Below are 14,773 nucleotides of genomic sequence, written 5' to 3' on the forward strand. Positions count from 1 at the left end.
TCTGTTTCTCTCACCAAGTGTATATGTTCTATAATAAGGCATACAATATTTATCCTGCATAACAATGTTAACCTCAAATAGAGATCAGTATTTACAAGTCACCTTATCAAAATGTTAGATTATCCATGCATTGTCATATTTCATAAGCCTTTGAGTATGAATTTCTTTATCATGCTTATGATATCTATCACCACAGCTGACAGTGCACATGAACATGCATCCTTACAGTTTACAGTAAGCCTCAGGCTTATATTGGCAATGACAGACAAACCTTCACACGGTAAATGCCCACAAATAGAACATTTTATCAAAGATAAACAAATATTTACCTCAACGACACCTTCTTGCCATGTTAGAGAAACACTTTGGTGGTGACAACGCTGGCTCTTTGCTCAGCGACAAAGAAATGTAGAAGAGCCACATAGAAATATTGTCTCCAAAACAAAGCAGGCCCATCTGTAAACCAGTGTGTCCAACAGTTATCAGGCCAGCAGGATCGTGTTATGTCAACCTTTCCTGCAGTACACAGAACCAGTGTTCTAGCACCATATCAAGCTTGCTGTTCCTGGAGGGCACACAGGCAAGGGCATCACAACTGTCTTCAGCAGGATGGTGTCAAAATCTAAATCATCTAAATCATGCTTTCATGAAGCCAAGAAAGCCTGACTTCCTCAGCCTACTCATGTTGTCATGAAAAGAGTGACACATGATAAACTAGGTAAACCTTTCTTACAATAAACAAACGACAGTGTTATCCCAATACAATGGATTTTAAATTGAATCTGCCAAAACGTGAAAAACTTGCTTATCAAGAAAAAATTACTGAATATTGAAGAAAGTCGTTTTGAAAAATGAGGGCATATCTGCTTTAGGCAAATACATATTATACATGTACTGAATATTTCCTTTGTCCCTTTTTTACATAAGGAAACACACTGCATAATTGAGAGCCCACATAATCCATTAATATCTAGAACTAATTCTCAATAACTGACCCATTATGACTACATACCACTGCATATTGTACAGTATTTCAGAGTTAAAGGGTCTGTTTTGTCCTTCTAATGCATATAAACAGAGCTTGGTCCAACACCATATGACGGGAAGAAAGAATTGTTATCAGCTGAAGACCAGGGCCTCCTTTTACAAACCTCTAAGGTGACTGTAAGTCACTAAGGTGGCCTTAGTACAATGTTAAAGAATGGGAGTAAAGGTTAACCTTTGCAAAAGGTTGCTTCATGAAAGAAGACCCAGGTAATTAATTACTCACATCTACTTTCTGCATCTACAAGTTTTGATTAGTTGGAACTGTACAGCCTAAGATTTTGTTTTAAGACAAACCAGAAGACCATCTACCTTATTCTCCTGTCCCCAGTGTGTGTAGCTAGACCTCAATGTTTATTGTTTCCTTTTTCTGTCTTATTCATTACTAATTTGTAGCAAAAGTGAAGCTTTAAGAACACTGGTTTGGAAATACTGTCCTCAAATGTCATTATTCAATCACAGACCAACTCTTAGTTTCTTTGAATGTATATAATTTTGATTATAACAAATAAACACATTTAAATTGAAAAGGAGCTCCAGGGCAATCACAGACCAACTCTTAGTTTCTTTGAATGTATATAATTTTGATTATAACAAATAAACACATTTAAATTGAAAAGGAGCTCCAAGGAGACCAGAGACTCAGAATCTGGGGAAATCTAGACTTCTTTCATTCAGGAGCTTTCAGCAATATTCCTTCAAAGGCATGGCAGGGGATACCAGAAATGGGCTTCACACATTGAGCCCATGTGGGGAAACGAACCCCGGTCGTCACTATCACTAGAGCTACCATGCCATCTGCAAATGCTTTGACCATAAGGTTACAATGCCAATGCCTTTATGGTCTGTGTTTTACTTCTCTTTTCACTGTGAAATCTGCCACAGTGTGTGACACCCAATGTAAGATCCAAAATGGCCTCAACAGGTGGTCAAGCATTAAAGTAAACTGTACCAAGCACACTGAAATGGTGTTTTAAGACAACTAATGACTGTCAAGTACTGTAGCTATACTTTAGGATGTCTGGCATCAGTGATGGCGTCAGATTAGCAGATCGATTGATTTTATTTAGCTGAGGGCCTGTTAGTATCAGTTCATCACACATGTGTAGTGTGAGAGATATTGTCAGCCGAGGAGATTATGCATCCCCTTTATCAGGCCTCATCACCATAGGCAATGGGTGCTACACAGGGACATCGGATGAGCAGGTGACAATGTCACAACGAGGGTGGATGCCCACAGCACTGATTACTTCTGATATCAACAAGAACATGGTATGGGAAAAGATACATCTGTAATACTTACTGCTGTTTTAAGTATCTGTGTTTACACACAGTACACGTAAATGAGCCAATGGATCTTTTATTCCAAATGTGCGTATTCAGATATATGCCACTTGTAAACTTAGCTGCATTATCATCACCAATTTCTGGGGCATTTTCACACAAGCCCTTGTGTATTGTGAAGGTTAAGTTTGAAACTGACATATACTAAATAAAAAGTAAAATACAAATCGACCATGTGATTGTGTGATTGCTTCAAAACAAATATTATCAACTAAAAGCCTTCTTTCACACAAAGAGGGGTTGAGGATAGCCAAGTGGTTAAACATTCGCTCATTCCACTGGAAACGTGGGTTCGATTCCCTACATGGCTACAATGTGTGAAGCCCATTTCTGGTCTTCCCATCCTGATATTGCTGGAATATTGTTAAAAACAGTATAAAACTAAACTCAATCACCACTTCACACAAAAAACACGTAACTACTTCACACCCCTTTGAAATTCCTATTTTTCAAACTATACGTTAAAGACCTTTGTTTGATATTAAACAAAAAAACACATAAATGTGCCGATGGACATGTATCAAAAGGATAAAATGGATAGGAACACAGAAACATGTACATGACTAATCAATTCAAATTCTTTCCTGAAAGGTGTAAACTGTCAGTCATTAATTCTTATCAACATGTACACTTCACGTATACACAACCAATCTCTTCCGTAAGAATGAAGATTTTTATGGATATCAACTTCTTTATGTGAGAACACAGGTGATGAAGGAGTAAGCATTAACTCCGAAACGTTGTGTTCTCACATAAAGAAGTTGATATCCATAAAAATCTTCATTCTTATGTATTTTCACTTCTAAATGACATTCAAAGAATCAATCTCTTCCGATCAAAAAGCACTATGCCTAACCAATCCTCATAAGACTGAGATAGTACAGTAATAAAAATGTGTAGTGCTGTCAGGTGCTTATAAAAATTTTACCAGTATTTATCATAACCTGTTATCTTTGTAGGTTAATATCTTATTCACAAAAACACTCCAGGGAATACCAGGTTTTACAGCATTCTTCCTTTATATTTCTACTTCTGATTATGCAGTTCTATTAACACATTGATATGATGATAAAGTAGAGTGATGTAAAGTGAACACACGTTTTCTTCAAGAGTGGTAATGTTAGAAATGTAAATAAATTAATGTGGTTACATGTGTCACATCTGGTACACATCTGAAGTCAGCATGTTTAACATAATTCTTAATGACAGATGTGATGCAAACCAAACCAACACCTCCTTCTTTATTCAATATAGTACATGACTTTTCATAGTAAGATGTAACTTTTAACCTAATTTAATTTTCTGTCCACTGCAATATAATGCCAACACAGCTACTTACAACAAAAATTATTACCTTTTCTTCTGATCTTAGCAAAGATTTCTCATGATTATGGACATGTGTTGTTGGTTTATTCAGTATTCATCTCATATGGTAACACAAACAGGACACACCTCCTGATCATTCTTCTAAAGGGAAGTAGATTGGGAAAATAATGACAAAGGTAGTTACTTTTAGGTGTCACTGTTTAATAGCAGTCATGGCGTAATTGAGATCTTTCTTGGACTGTGTGGGTATTCCCAAACGGCCAGAGACACTTTTTAAGATGCTAACTTCTGTCCTTCCACGTCATCATTTATCCAACTGCTTAAAAACTCTACTTTCGACTTGCTGGAAGAATGTATTTTCATCACACCATAAATATTTCAAATACTATCCAAGAGATTAAGTTGGCATAAATGCTGCTCTGAATGTGTCACAGCTCCAAAGGTTTCTCGTGTGCAGAAGGGAGGCAACTTTTCACAGCATACAGTAAGACCTTAGATGACAAAGATACCTGTGACCCAAAACAGTTTTGACACAACTTTCATCCTAAATGTCCATAACGCAGTCAGTATATCAGACGCATCCATCTCTCTCTGCAAATTTATCAAAAGCTTAAAAAAACAGGTTTCTTGTTTAATTTAGACCTCATTATTACATTTCTGAGTAATGGCAGTAGGTACAAGCAGTTTACACCAACTTGACACATCATTGAGAAACCTGCAAGATTGCAGGATACAGGATATGTGTAACCCTAAATCATAGTTTACCACCTTGTTATAATCTGCAAAATTACAGAACAATAGGATTTTCCTTGAATCCTGTATTTGAGGGTCCCTGGGACTCATACTGATTATTTTCAGGGGTCATGGACTACAAAATGGGTATCCCTGACATACTGACATATCACTATTAATACTATGCTGTAATAATGTTGTAATTCAGTTGCTGTTACTGTATTGTGTACCATGATTCACCACTGTTACAGTTTTTACATTGAAAATGATACCATAACCCGGCTAGTTGGAGACTCAGTGAAAACTTATTGTTACTTGAATGAACTTTTTAAAAATAGCATTTGCACTTTTTCTCCGTCCCTGTGGATAGGACAATCAACTACTTATTATCAGCTACCAGGTAGTACTCCTCTTTTCATGATGTATGTGGTGTATATATTTAATAAAATAGAAACTGATCTCACAATTAAACCCAACTTTACAAGTTGAGGCAAACTTATATTGAAAATAGAGATATTCACTCATTTACATATACTGCAGCTGTACTGATGTGTTATAACTGGCACTACTTGTTAGGTTATATGTACCCAACTAAACCTCATAATATATTTGAGTAAAGTCAGTGACATAAAACTGACTAATACAAAAAGACAGCAAAAGGCGTTTACTGCACCAAGTACCCTGGAAATTAGAGCAAGCAAATTCATGAAACCTAATTATGTCTATGCATATGCAAACAACATGCAACCAATCACTACTTTGCTGTTAGATAAAGATATAGTTTTTTCATTAAAATAAACAACCTCCACACTGAACAAACATTCACAATAAATTGGTACTAAAACATACAAAATCGCATTTCAAAAAGGAATATCAAGCTCCACAAGACCCTCTTTAAATGTCTGAAAAAATCAATGGCCATCATGCTGCAGACAAAAATCAATAAATTACATAACATTCTCAGCGGCTAGCCAGTGAACACTGCATTTTCAGATTTAACCTTCTAAATCTAAAAAGACAATAATGTACACTACACAGTAAATTCAAGCTATGAAAAAAACATTTGAATTTGAAATTCACCATCACATCATATTTGGATCTAGAAGGCTTCTCAACAGTCCTTATCTGATATTACTGACTGAGCTACTATGGGTGGAAAATGAATGCAATGAACAAGCAAGTGGTGGTTAAACATTCAAATTGTGATGAAACTCACCGAGATAGATTGAATTTACAGGTAATTATCCAGTGTTGATAATGGTGTGCTACCTGCCTGCTGATAACATGCACACTGCCAGCCACCACCACACTAGACAGTGACGAGCAGGCAGCATGTGAGGGGCCACACAGGGGCGCCACACACTGTCAATATCCTGTCTTGTGTGAGGATCTTCACCTGTAGTCCTCATCCTACAAATGCCCTGCTGCAGCGAGGAGAAAAACTGTCAATTTTGATTTGGTGTTCTTTTTTACTCTAGTAAAAAATATGATGTATGTAGTTAAATATATTTTCAGTATGTGCTGTGTAATAAATAGAGATTAATACAAGAGCGAGTGTATCATATTGTTTTTACGAAATGAGTGTCAGAAAAAATACATATTTCCTGAGCAATCGTTCAGCAAATATGGATTTTTCTGACACGAGTTTCGTAAACACAATATGACACACTCACGAGTGTGTTCACTTCTTTATCATGTTTATTATCCATTTGTATCAAACTTTTTATTTCTAAACAACTCCACATAAAACTAAATCAGCAGTTGTCGTTTGGTGTAAAGGTCAAGGTCGCATAAGAATACAGTGAATACAGCACTATGGACAAAACCTCCCTGTGTAATGCTATTAAGAAAAGAGTGCGACGTATGGACTAGCTACTCTTGCAAGAAGACAAAAAATACAAACACATTTTGAATTGAAATTTAATCTTTCTCACCTTGAGTAATTGTAAAAATTGTATAACTGTAAACATTGTTAATGGGAAAATTATTTGTCATCAGAAGAGTCACTGAGAGGAGAGCGAGCAACACGGCGACAGTTTGTAATGGCTCGGTCTCACTCACTGCCATAGAAGACATGTCAGTTTTGATGTGGAATGTCCCCCCGTATATTGGACCTCCGAAGATAGTGTGAACAACATCAATAGACAAGCTTTGCTTGTGTTTGTGTACGACATGCATCGGGATGTTAGATTTATTTCGGACAAACTGCCGATGACAGAACGATTGAAGACGCACAACACGAGCATGGAAACATGGAAGGCTGATTTCCGGTCGAAGACAACAGATTTCCCACTTCCACATTGTACATCAGAAAGGCGTGAATAATTATGCACACTCTGTACATTTTTATGTCCAGACACTAGCATGATTTGCGTTGGAGCTACGTTATTTTCTTGCAACTTCTGAATCAAATGTTTGTGGGCACTGTGATTAGTTAGCCGTTTGTTGCCAGTGACGTGTGCTCCACTTGTCGTTATCAAGCCAAGATTATTTTTACCTTTTCTTGAAATCTCATATAAATAAACACAGTGTGTGAAAAACTGTTTCTTTGTCACATTTTGTATTTGATAGCATTTCATTGGTTTGTTATCGTAGTAGCGAGACTGAACATTTGTATTAAATTTGTAGTAAAAAGTTATGAATGAAAAAAGTAGTTCCACATTCCAGTGGGGTAATGGAGGACATGGTCGGATAACTGACCAAAGAAATTCATTTTAGGGTTTATTTAACATGTGCAACACATGATTTTTATGTACTCAGTTATGTTTCACTGTATGGATAATAAGAATGCATTATTAATGCCATGCCTATATTTCAGCAGAACAGTAAGTTCGACTACTCAGGCATTTCTGTCTATTTTACCAAAAAAAACATGAATGTTTTATGTACATCAAGTAACTATCATACCAATGGCTGGTATTTCTTTCACTGAACACCAAAACCTGATCTTCTTTCAAGTAATACCATTATCAATTACACATGTATTTATTCATATCTGTCCTTAGTCGGTGGAGCCTTTCTATTTGCTTTTATGATGGTATTATCAAGTACAAGTGTGTTTTACTGTCTTCCTAAGGTAGGTTTAAGAGTGGTTTTGACACAACCATTACATAAATCGCTGGGCAGCAGGAAGCCATGCCCTGGAGTGAGTCAGTCCTGCTCTAAGCCACTGACACCTCCTCCATGCCCACCACTCCCAGCAGCCATCCTCTCAGCTGACAGAATGATTCAATGTCCCAGCACACATCAATATGTTAATCACAGAGTTCCCAAATGGTTCCAGAAGGCAACAACACAATGATGAATCAGGGTAACAGCAGCAATATTCCTGCATGCCCCATTCAATGAAGAAGTTAGCTTTCACACTGTTGTCCAGAAAATAGCTTACAAGAACTTCACAAACACATTTCAGAAATGTCCAATACTGAAAACAATCACTCCCACATAGATGCACTTGTACATATTTCAACTCACTAACACTGCTGACATGCTTCTCAGTCTCAATAACCATGGTGCTGTTGTATAATAACATAGTCTTAGCAGTGTAGTGACTGTCACTTTCATGCACTGTCATGGGACCCAATGAAGCTGTATTTTCTGCCAACAGTTATACAATCTGCAAAACTCTGTGTTCTAGGACTGAGCATCTATATATCATTCTGTATTCTACATGAGTAGACCTGATGAAATCAGATACTGATTATATGTCAAATAATTGTGTGTGTCTGAAATCAATCCCCCCCAATTATGTCTACAGCGCAGCAGGACCTCAGTAACTGTATGCTACATATCACAACTTGTCATACAGTCTGATAATCATATACACCAGATTTACAGAATTATATCAAGTGTCTAGAGAGAATTCATGAGGTTGGGAACATTTAATCAACTGATTCAATCAAGCATGTTCCTTCCTACTAAAATGTACACCTTCCATGTCTAGTGGAGGTGAATATGAAATGAGCAACACAACATGACAAACGGTCATTTCCTATAGGTATTAATGTTATCAGTTGTTGGTGTTATCACAACAAACTGCCTATCTCTGACTGGACCCTGTTACTGTAAATCCATACAACACTCATCCATTAAACTTCTAGTCTGTTGTCAAAGTTATATGGTAACACCTGCCATAGGAAGCCAGTCTTACTTGATCACTACAGACACTTGAGTTATTATACCACCTCACTCCCCCCAAAAATAAGACAGAAACAAACTCACATATTCTTATCATTCTCACACTGGTCTTGGTTTAGGCAAAAAACAAATTACATTAAGTATACAAAACAAATAGAAGTGGAAATTAGTGATGACACTAAGTGTTAAAACAAAACTGCCTTAAAAAGTGTGTTTGTTGCATGTGAATCCACCTAACTAACATAGTTTCCACAATGTTACATGATGTGTGTTCAAGAGGGTCAGCTATACAGTATAAACAGGCTACCCCTAAAGACTAATAATTAGTAACATCCCTCCTGAGGAGCTCCAGACCACCTTAAATGTCTGATGATGTTGCACTGAGACCATGCTTGTTGATACTAATCAATAGGGTGTATAATCAGAATTGCAACCAAGTACTTGTTTCCAATGTTAAAAGCTCGTCCAAGATGAAAATAAGCGCTGCATATTACCAAGTATTTACATGTGACTGAGTCAACTACAACCTATTTGTTAGAGACAAAACTAGTTCATTTCAACAGCTCATTTCCTCAACAACTTCTTGTGGCTATCTTGTGGTAAATTACCAACAAACTAGTTCTAATACACACATGACTCCAAAACCTCTTACCCTTAATTTGAAAAAAAAGAAGACGTGTACCTTTTTTATTCAGACCCTGCATCAATTTTAAGAACTGTAAAGTTTGCAGTGTTCAGTATTTGCTTTCATGGCTACCCTATTTTGACATAGCCAACTGTGAAAAGAAGCATTATGGCACTTTAAACCTGGGTTGTCGAGTAATGATGGTAATCAGAACCAAATCACTGTTTTTAAGGCCCTATAATGTGACAAATAGGATGAAAATATATGCAGAGTTAGGTGCACACAGTATGTCTGTTCATTTGTATCACTTTTTGCATATGCCTCTAACGATGCCAAGAAATATTAACTACTTTGAGTTCTTATCCTTCACCCTGCTGTTCTCAGTAGTGCTCTGGAGATGCCATCACAGTGTGTAATGCTGGATTTACCACTGTGAAATGTGATCTACCTCAATCCTGGCAGTGTATGGATCATGTAATCTTCTATATGACTAACACCCAACAACACACACCACAGACTGCTAATTCTGACATGTGTTTAACTTGAAAACAAGTTTACTAGGGAAAGTATTAACGGACAGCATATAGACAAAAACTTGTAACAGTTGGCAGTTCCGTAGGCAGTTTTTGTAACCTTCAGAAAATGAACCCGTCTTGAGTTAAGTAACATATTGTAGTGTAGCTGCAGTATCACAGGTTGGTACACTAAGCCTCAGGCCATGTGTGGAATCAGAGCCATGCATCCAACATGACTAGAAGACGTGAGTGAAGGAATACGGTTTTACGCCACTTTTAGCAATATTCCAGCAAAGGGCTTCACAGATTTTACCCATGTTGGGAATTGAACCCGGGGTGTTCGGCATGACGAGCGAAAGTTGAAGCACTTGGCTACCCTACCGCTGATACTTTTCTCAGTACACTACCACATGATTCCAAAGACAAGTACACAGTAAACAAGGTAAATACCTTAGACCAATACCTGAGCATTCAGAAGAACAATTAGAACATCAAAATTAACCAGCCACTAAATGTCAAAGTGTAAACTGTAACATCTAGCTATTAAGTTGCATTGCCAAAGGGAACTGCATATACAATATACATATATATAGTAAGAAATCACCATAATTGATTAACTGAAAATAATATTGACCAATAAAGGCATTGTTAATGTGAATATATAATCTTGATGTTTCAAAGAATGTAGGTCATCAATGGCCATCAGCTTAAATTAATGTCTCAAATTTGCTATAAATAAAAATAAAACTTGCAGTCACACCACTGATATGAGAAAGGAAACAGACTTGAGATGCTTGTGATCTCGCATGCCCTGATAAACTGTTCTGTAATGTGAGAGGTCACACTGACCTAATTTTGAAATGTCACTAAAACTACCTAAATGTCACTGTGACCTGCACTGAAACACGTAATTCATCATAAAATGCACTATAACTGACTCAATTTTTAAGACTGTCTGATGAGGAAGCAGAATACTGACATATAAAATTGGAATAATCAGGTTTCAAGGAACAAAATCCTAATTAACAACAGCACATCAAGAGAAATTCTAAGATATCTCTCAACATGTGATGAGTCACAAAAATCTGTGACAAATTCACAATGTAGTTGTTCAGACAGTTGGTTGGCAGGGACAAAGCTTTGAAAATTTCTCAGAAAAGAAGACTTAAATACAAAGCATCAAACAGTACATAACATATTTGAGGTATTTTCTTTAGAACCAGTCAATAGGCTTTTTGTATCAAAACTATGAAACATAAACCACTAGTAGAGCATAGTCATCATATTGTGTATAATCAAGTTCTTTCAGTCTACAGCATAAATGTGCCCAGCGTATTAATGTAAAATACTGTGCTTTTCATCATGTACAAGCGAAAGATCAATATGACCGCTCTCAAATGGACTGGAAGAAGTCTGTGTACTTCACTGGGGTTTTCTGGAAGCTAAATATTGCATCCCTTATGCATAAAAGCTGAGAACAGAACAGCATACATAAATAATTCACACTGCCTTTCAATCATTACACATATCAAAACTGTAGATGTAAGCAAGCCCACAAATCTATGTTAATGAACAGGACCATAATGAGGCCTACTATACAAACAGTGAACAAATCATCAACACTGAACTCATATACACCAAAACAGAACAAAGATCACCAAAACAGGAAAATAAACTTCCAAAACTACAACATCCTCTAAAACCAAAATGAACGCTCTGTAACGAAAAACTAATCATTTAAAACGGAAACAAAAGTCGTGTATCAGCTACAACAGCACCCAAGAAGAGTCACCAAGCAGTCAGCATCCAAAAACGGCAACCACAGCATCCCAAAATGGCACAGATATCGTCAAAGATGGCGCCAAGGGTAGACAAACAGGCTTTGGTCAAAAATGTTTTTCATTAGTATCAGTCTAATCTTGAAAATTTGCAAATCGGTGTGTTAGCGCCTGATTTTTCAATTCTTTTTACACTGCATGCACCTAAAAGTTGAAATTTTCGGAACAAAAGTACAAGGGCCCAAACTGTGCAGAATCGCCAGCCTGACACTGAGAAGTATGAACACAGGTTTGATACACAGGCTTAATACAATAGGGGGGTGATGTGCTTATATCCCGATATCAAATTTTCAAGATTAGACTCATGGTGACAAAATACATTATTGACCAAAGCCTGTTTGTCTCCCCTCTCCGACATCTTTGATGATATCTATGCCATTTCGTGATGCTATGGTTGCCGTTGTTTTGTACGCTTGTTGACCATTCTCAGGCACTGTTGTAGCTGATATGCGAGTTTTGTTTCCATTTCCAACAATAGTTTTCAATTACAGAGTGTTTGTTTCAGTTTTCGAGCTGTTTGGGAAGTTTATTTTCCTATTTTGGTGATTTTTGTTTTGTTTGGGTGTATATATGAGTTCAGTTTTGACGGTTTGTTCACCGTTTGTATGGTGGGCCTTAAATAATGCTTATGAATGAGTCTCCTGGAACCAGATGAATAAGGTAAACCACTGCACTGGAGGCTTTGATATACACACAATATCTGTAAAAGTGGTTTTATTTGGGATATTCCTTATGGTGATATCCAATTACGTGCTAAAAGTGCTTCACAATACAGATGTAAGCTGTTGAATCCAATTATGGGCAATATGAAGGGAAAATGCTCAGTGTGTATGCTGCTGTGAACATATCAGTTTATTGTGACTTTCTTTATCATTACAGCCTTTCAAGGGGCCATCATCTCAGGGGCCATGCACAGGTGCAAACAATACTATTTTCTCACCAACTGACAAAATATCTTTTGAAGTTAAAACTACACAACTGCTAGTATAACAAAATAGTTATAGATCTCCAAATCTCAATTCCTTTTCTTGCCATGCTGATGGCCTCCAACACCTGTGTGAACCCTCATTAAGATACACCACAATTAACCCAGTGAGGCAGGTAATGGGTTTAGATCAAATGTTTGAGTTATGTAAATCTTGTTGTAAGGGACAATAAGGTCAATGGAACTGTTGAATGAGTGCTATGAACCATTAATGACAGAAACCATGTTTACTTAAACATATCAAAGTGTTGTGGTACACCTGTGAAGAGAATCAACTCCTAGCTTTCTGTCAGGATGTTAGGAGTAAATGTTTGTTGCCAGCTTCTCTCTCCACCCTACGGTAGTTGTCCGGGTTAATGTCAACACAATCACACTGATGACTTTCAAGTGAAAGCTCATTCTAGTGAGTAACTTGGTAAACATAGCGCTTTACCTGGATTAGACATGACCCCTTGTTCATAACTAATGAAAACTTGCAATTTTCACCAAAAAACTAGTGGCGTCAAACAGGATTATTGAAACAGGAATCCTGACAAGATAACACACTCTGGAACATAATGTATTACATGTGGCATTCATTGGTAGTGGGAAACAGATGCAGAGTTCCATGCCTTAGTTGGGCTGTCAACTAATATTTGACAAGGTAAAAATGAAATTAGAAGTACAGGTAACATAGTAAAGTCTACATTGAAATCACATTATCTTCGTCTCAAACTCACTCCTGTCTATCAGGGCCTGTTCCACCGGGTAACCTTAGCACAAAATTATCAAGTTTATGTTCATGTATTGGAGTAAAAAATCACCTTACAAACACTTACAGCGCTAAAACTGCTTTTTGGAATGGAACCCTACCCCAAAATGATTAATTATGTTTCCACTCTTTTCATTAGGCCAAAATTATACAGCTTTGTTCTACTCTCTATTTCTTCTTCTGAGAAAAGCTCAGATTGCATGAGAAAACGAACTCAAAGAAATATACACATGAAAAATACTAGACATGCAGAAGTATAATGCCAAAACTGCACTCTGCCCAAAAGGTCCCACAATCCTCTCAAATCCCATCCCTCGCCCACAATACTGTGACAGAACTGGCATACACTGCATGAACATGGGAGGAAAACATACCATTTGTTCAATGACCTAATTATTCAACTACTCGGTACTAATGTGCCATAATAAACCAACAAACATACAGCAATTGCTTCCATGGTCCTTGAAACTTTACCTGAGTGCAGCTTCTGTCTTGTGACGATCACCTGCCAATATTAACATACAATATATGTCATCCTGTTCCATCCAAACGCAGACTACATGACACTGAAATGATGGACAGGCCGAGCCATTGGAAAACTCAGTCAAGTGTGCAATTCCAACAGGCTATTTATATGGGTATATCAGATATACGAATTCAATCATCCAATCAGACGGAAGCCTTTGTTTAGTACAGACTGTCATCAATTTCCTTTCCACGAAAATGACTGATGGCACCAGCAAGAATATACAGGTCCAGTTGGTTGACAATACAGGTGATCACATCACAGAACAGGTAACACAATCCCTTGATGGGCCACTCAGTTGGAAATGATGGATCATCGTATAGCGGCAACATATAATATTTCATTCAGTAAGTGCTGACATTTGTACTGAAGCATGATAAAGCTAAGCCTGAAGTCACACTGTACTTAGGTCTTATATTTTTGTTCCAATTGTTTGGTTTACACTCTGTCAACCACAAGGACAGTTCTATGGATATACGACTTCTTAAATATTAATATGACTCTTTTTTTTTCTATGAGCGACAATTCCATGTAGATATTAACACCATTATCAAGCAACTGATGTTCTAAATGCCACATAAAGAAGCTATCTGTCAACAAGAAAATAAAAAATTGTGGGCACTGGATGGAGTGTGCAATAAAAACAGGAAGACTAAATGAGCAAGTTTATTTATCGTCCAACTAAAAAATAACATCCAAATATTTGGCCTCACCTGAAATAATAAGAAACCCTGTCCTGAGTGCATTATCACTAGTTTACAAAGTTTAACAAACAGAAACAATGCTTAAAATGTGGTGGTGTCAGTAGGTAAGTATGTGGCAGGTAGTTCATATTTCACCAACAACCATAATCAATCTTTAAGCCCAAACATAGCCAAACTCCAGATCCTATGACGACTTTCACTTTTATTTGTCAATCAAAATATTTAAGTAAAAAAATCTCTGGGACT

The 14,773-nt window shown here is 37.0% G+C and overlaps 1 protein-coding gene across 2 annotated transcripts in view; it reads right to left on the minus strand.

Moving 5' to 3' along the window:
* The window catches only part of LOC137254667 (supervillin-like), a 140,170-nt gene that overhangs the window by 113,024 nt on the left and 12,373 nt on the right, over positions 1–14,773 (minus strand). Inside the window, exon 1 of one of the 2 annotated variants that reach the window (XM_067792509.1) lies at positions 5,663–5,745. The exons of the other annotated variant lie outside the window; for it this stretch is intronic. The gene's annotated coding sequence lies outside the window, so the exon portion shown is untranslated. Of the gene's footprint in view, positions 1–5,662; positions 5,746–14,773 lie in introns of those variants that run through there. 2 annotated transcript variants of the gene reach the window in all.

This window comes from Haliotis asinina, chromosome 10 (assembly GCF_037392515.1).
Source record: "Haliotis asinina isolate JCU_RB_2024 chromosome 10, JCU_Hal_asi_v2, whole genome shotgun sequence".
Classification (NCBI taxonomy): Eukaryota; Metazoa; Mollusca; class Gastropoda; order Lepetellida; family Haliotidae; genus Haliotis; species Haliotis asinina.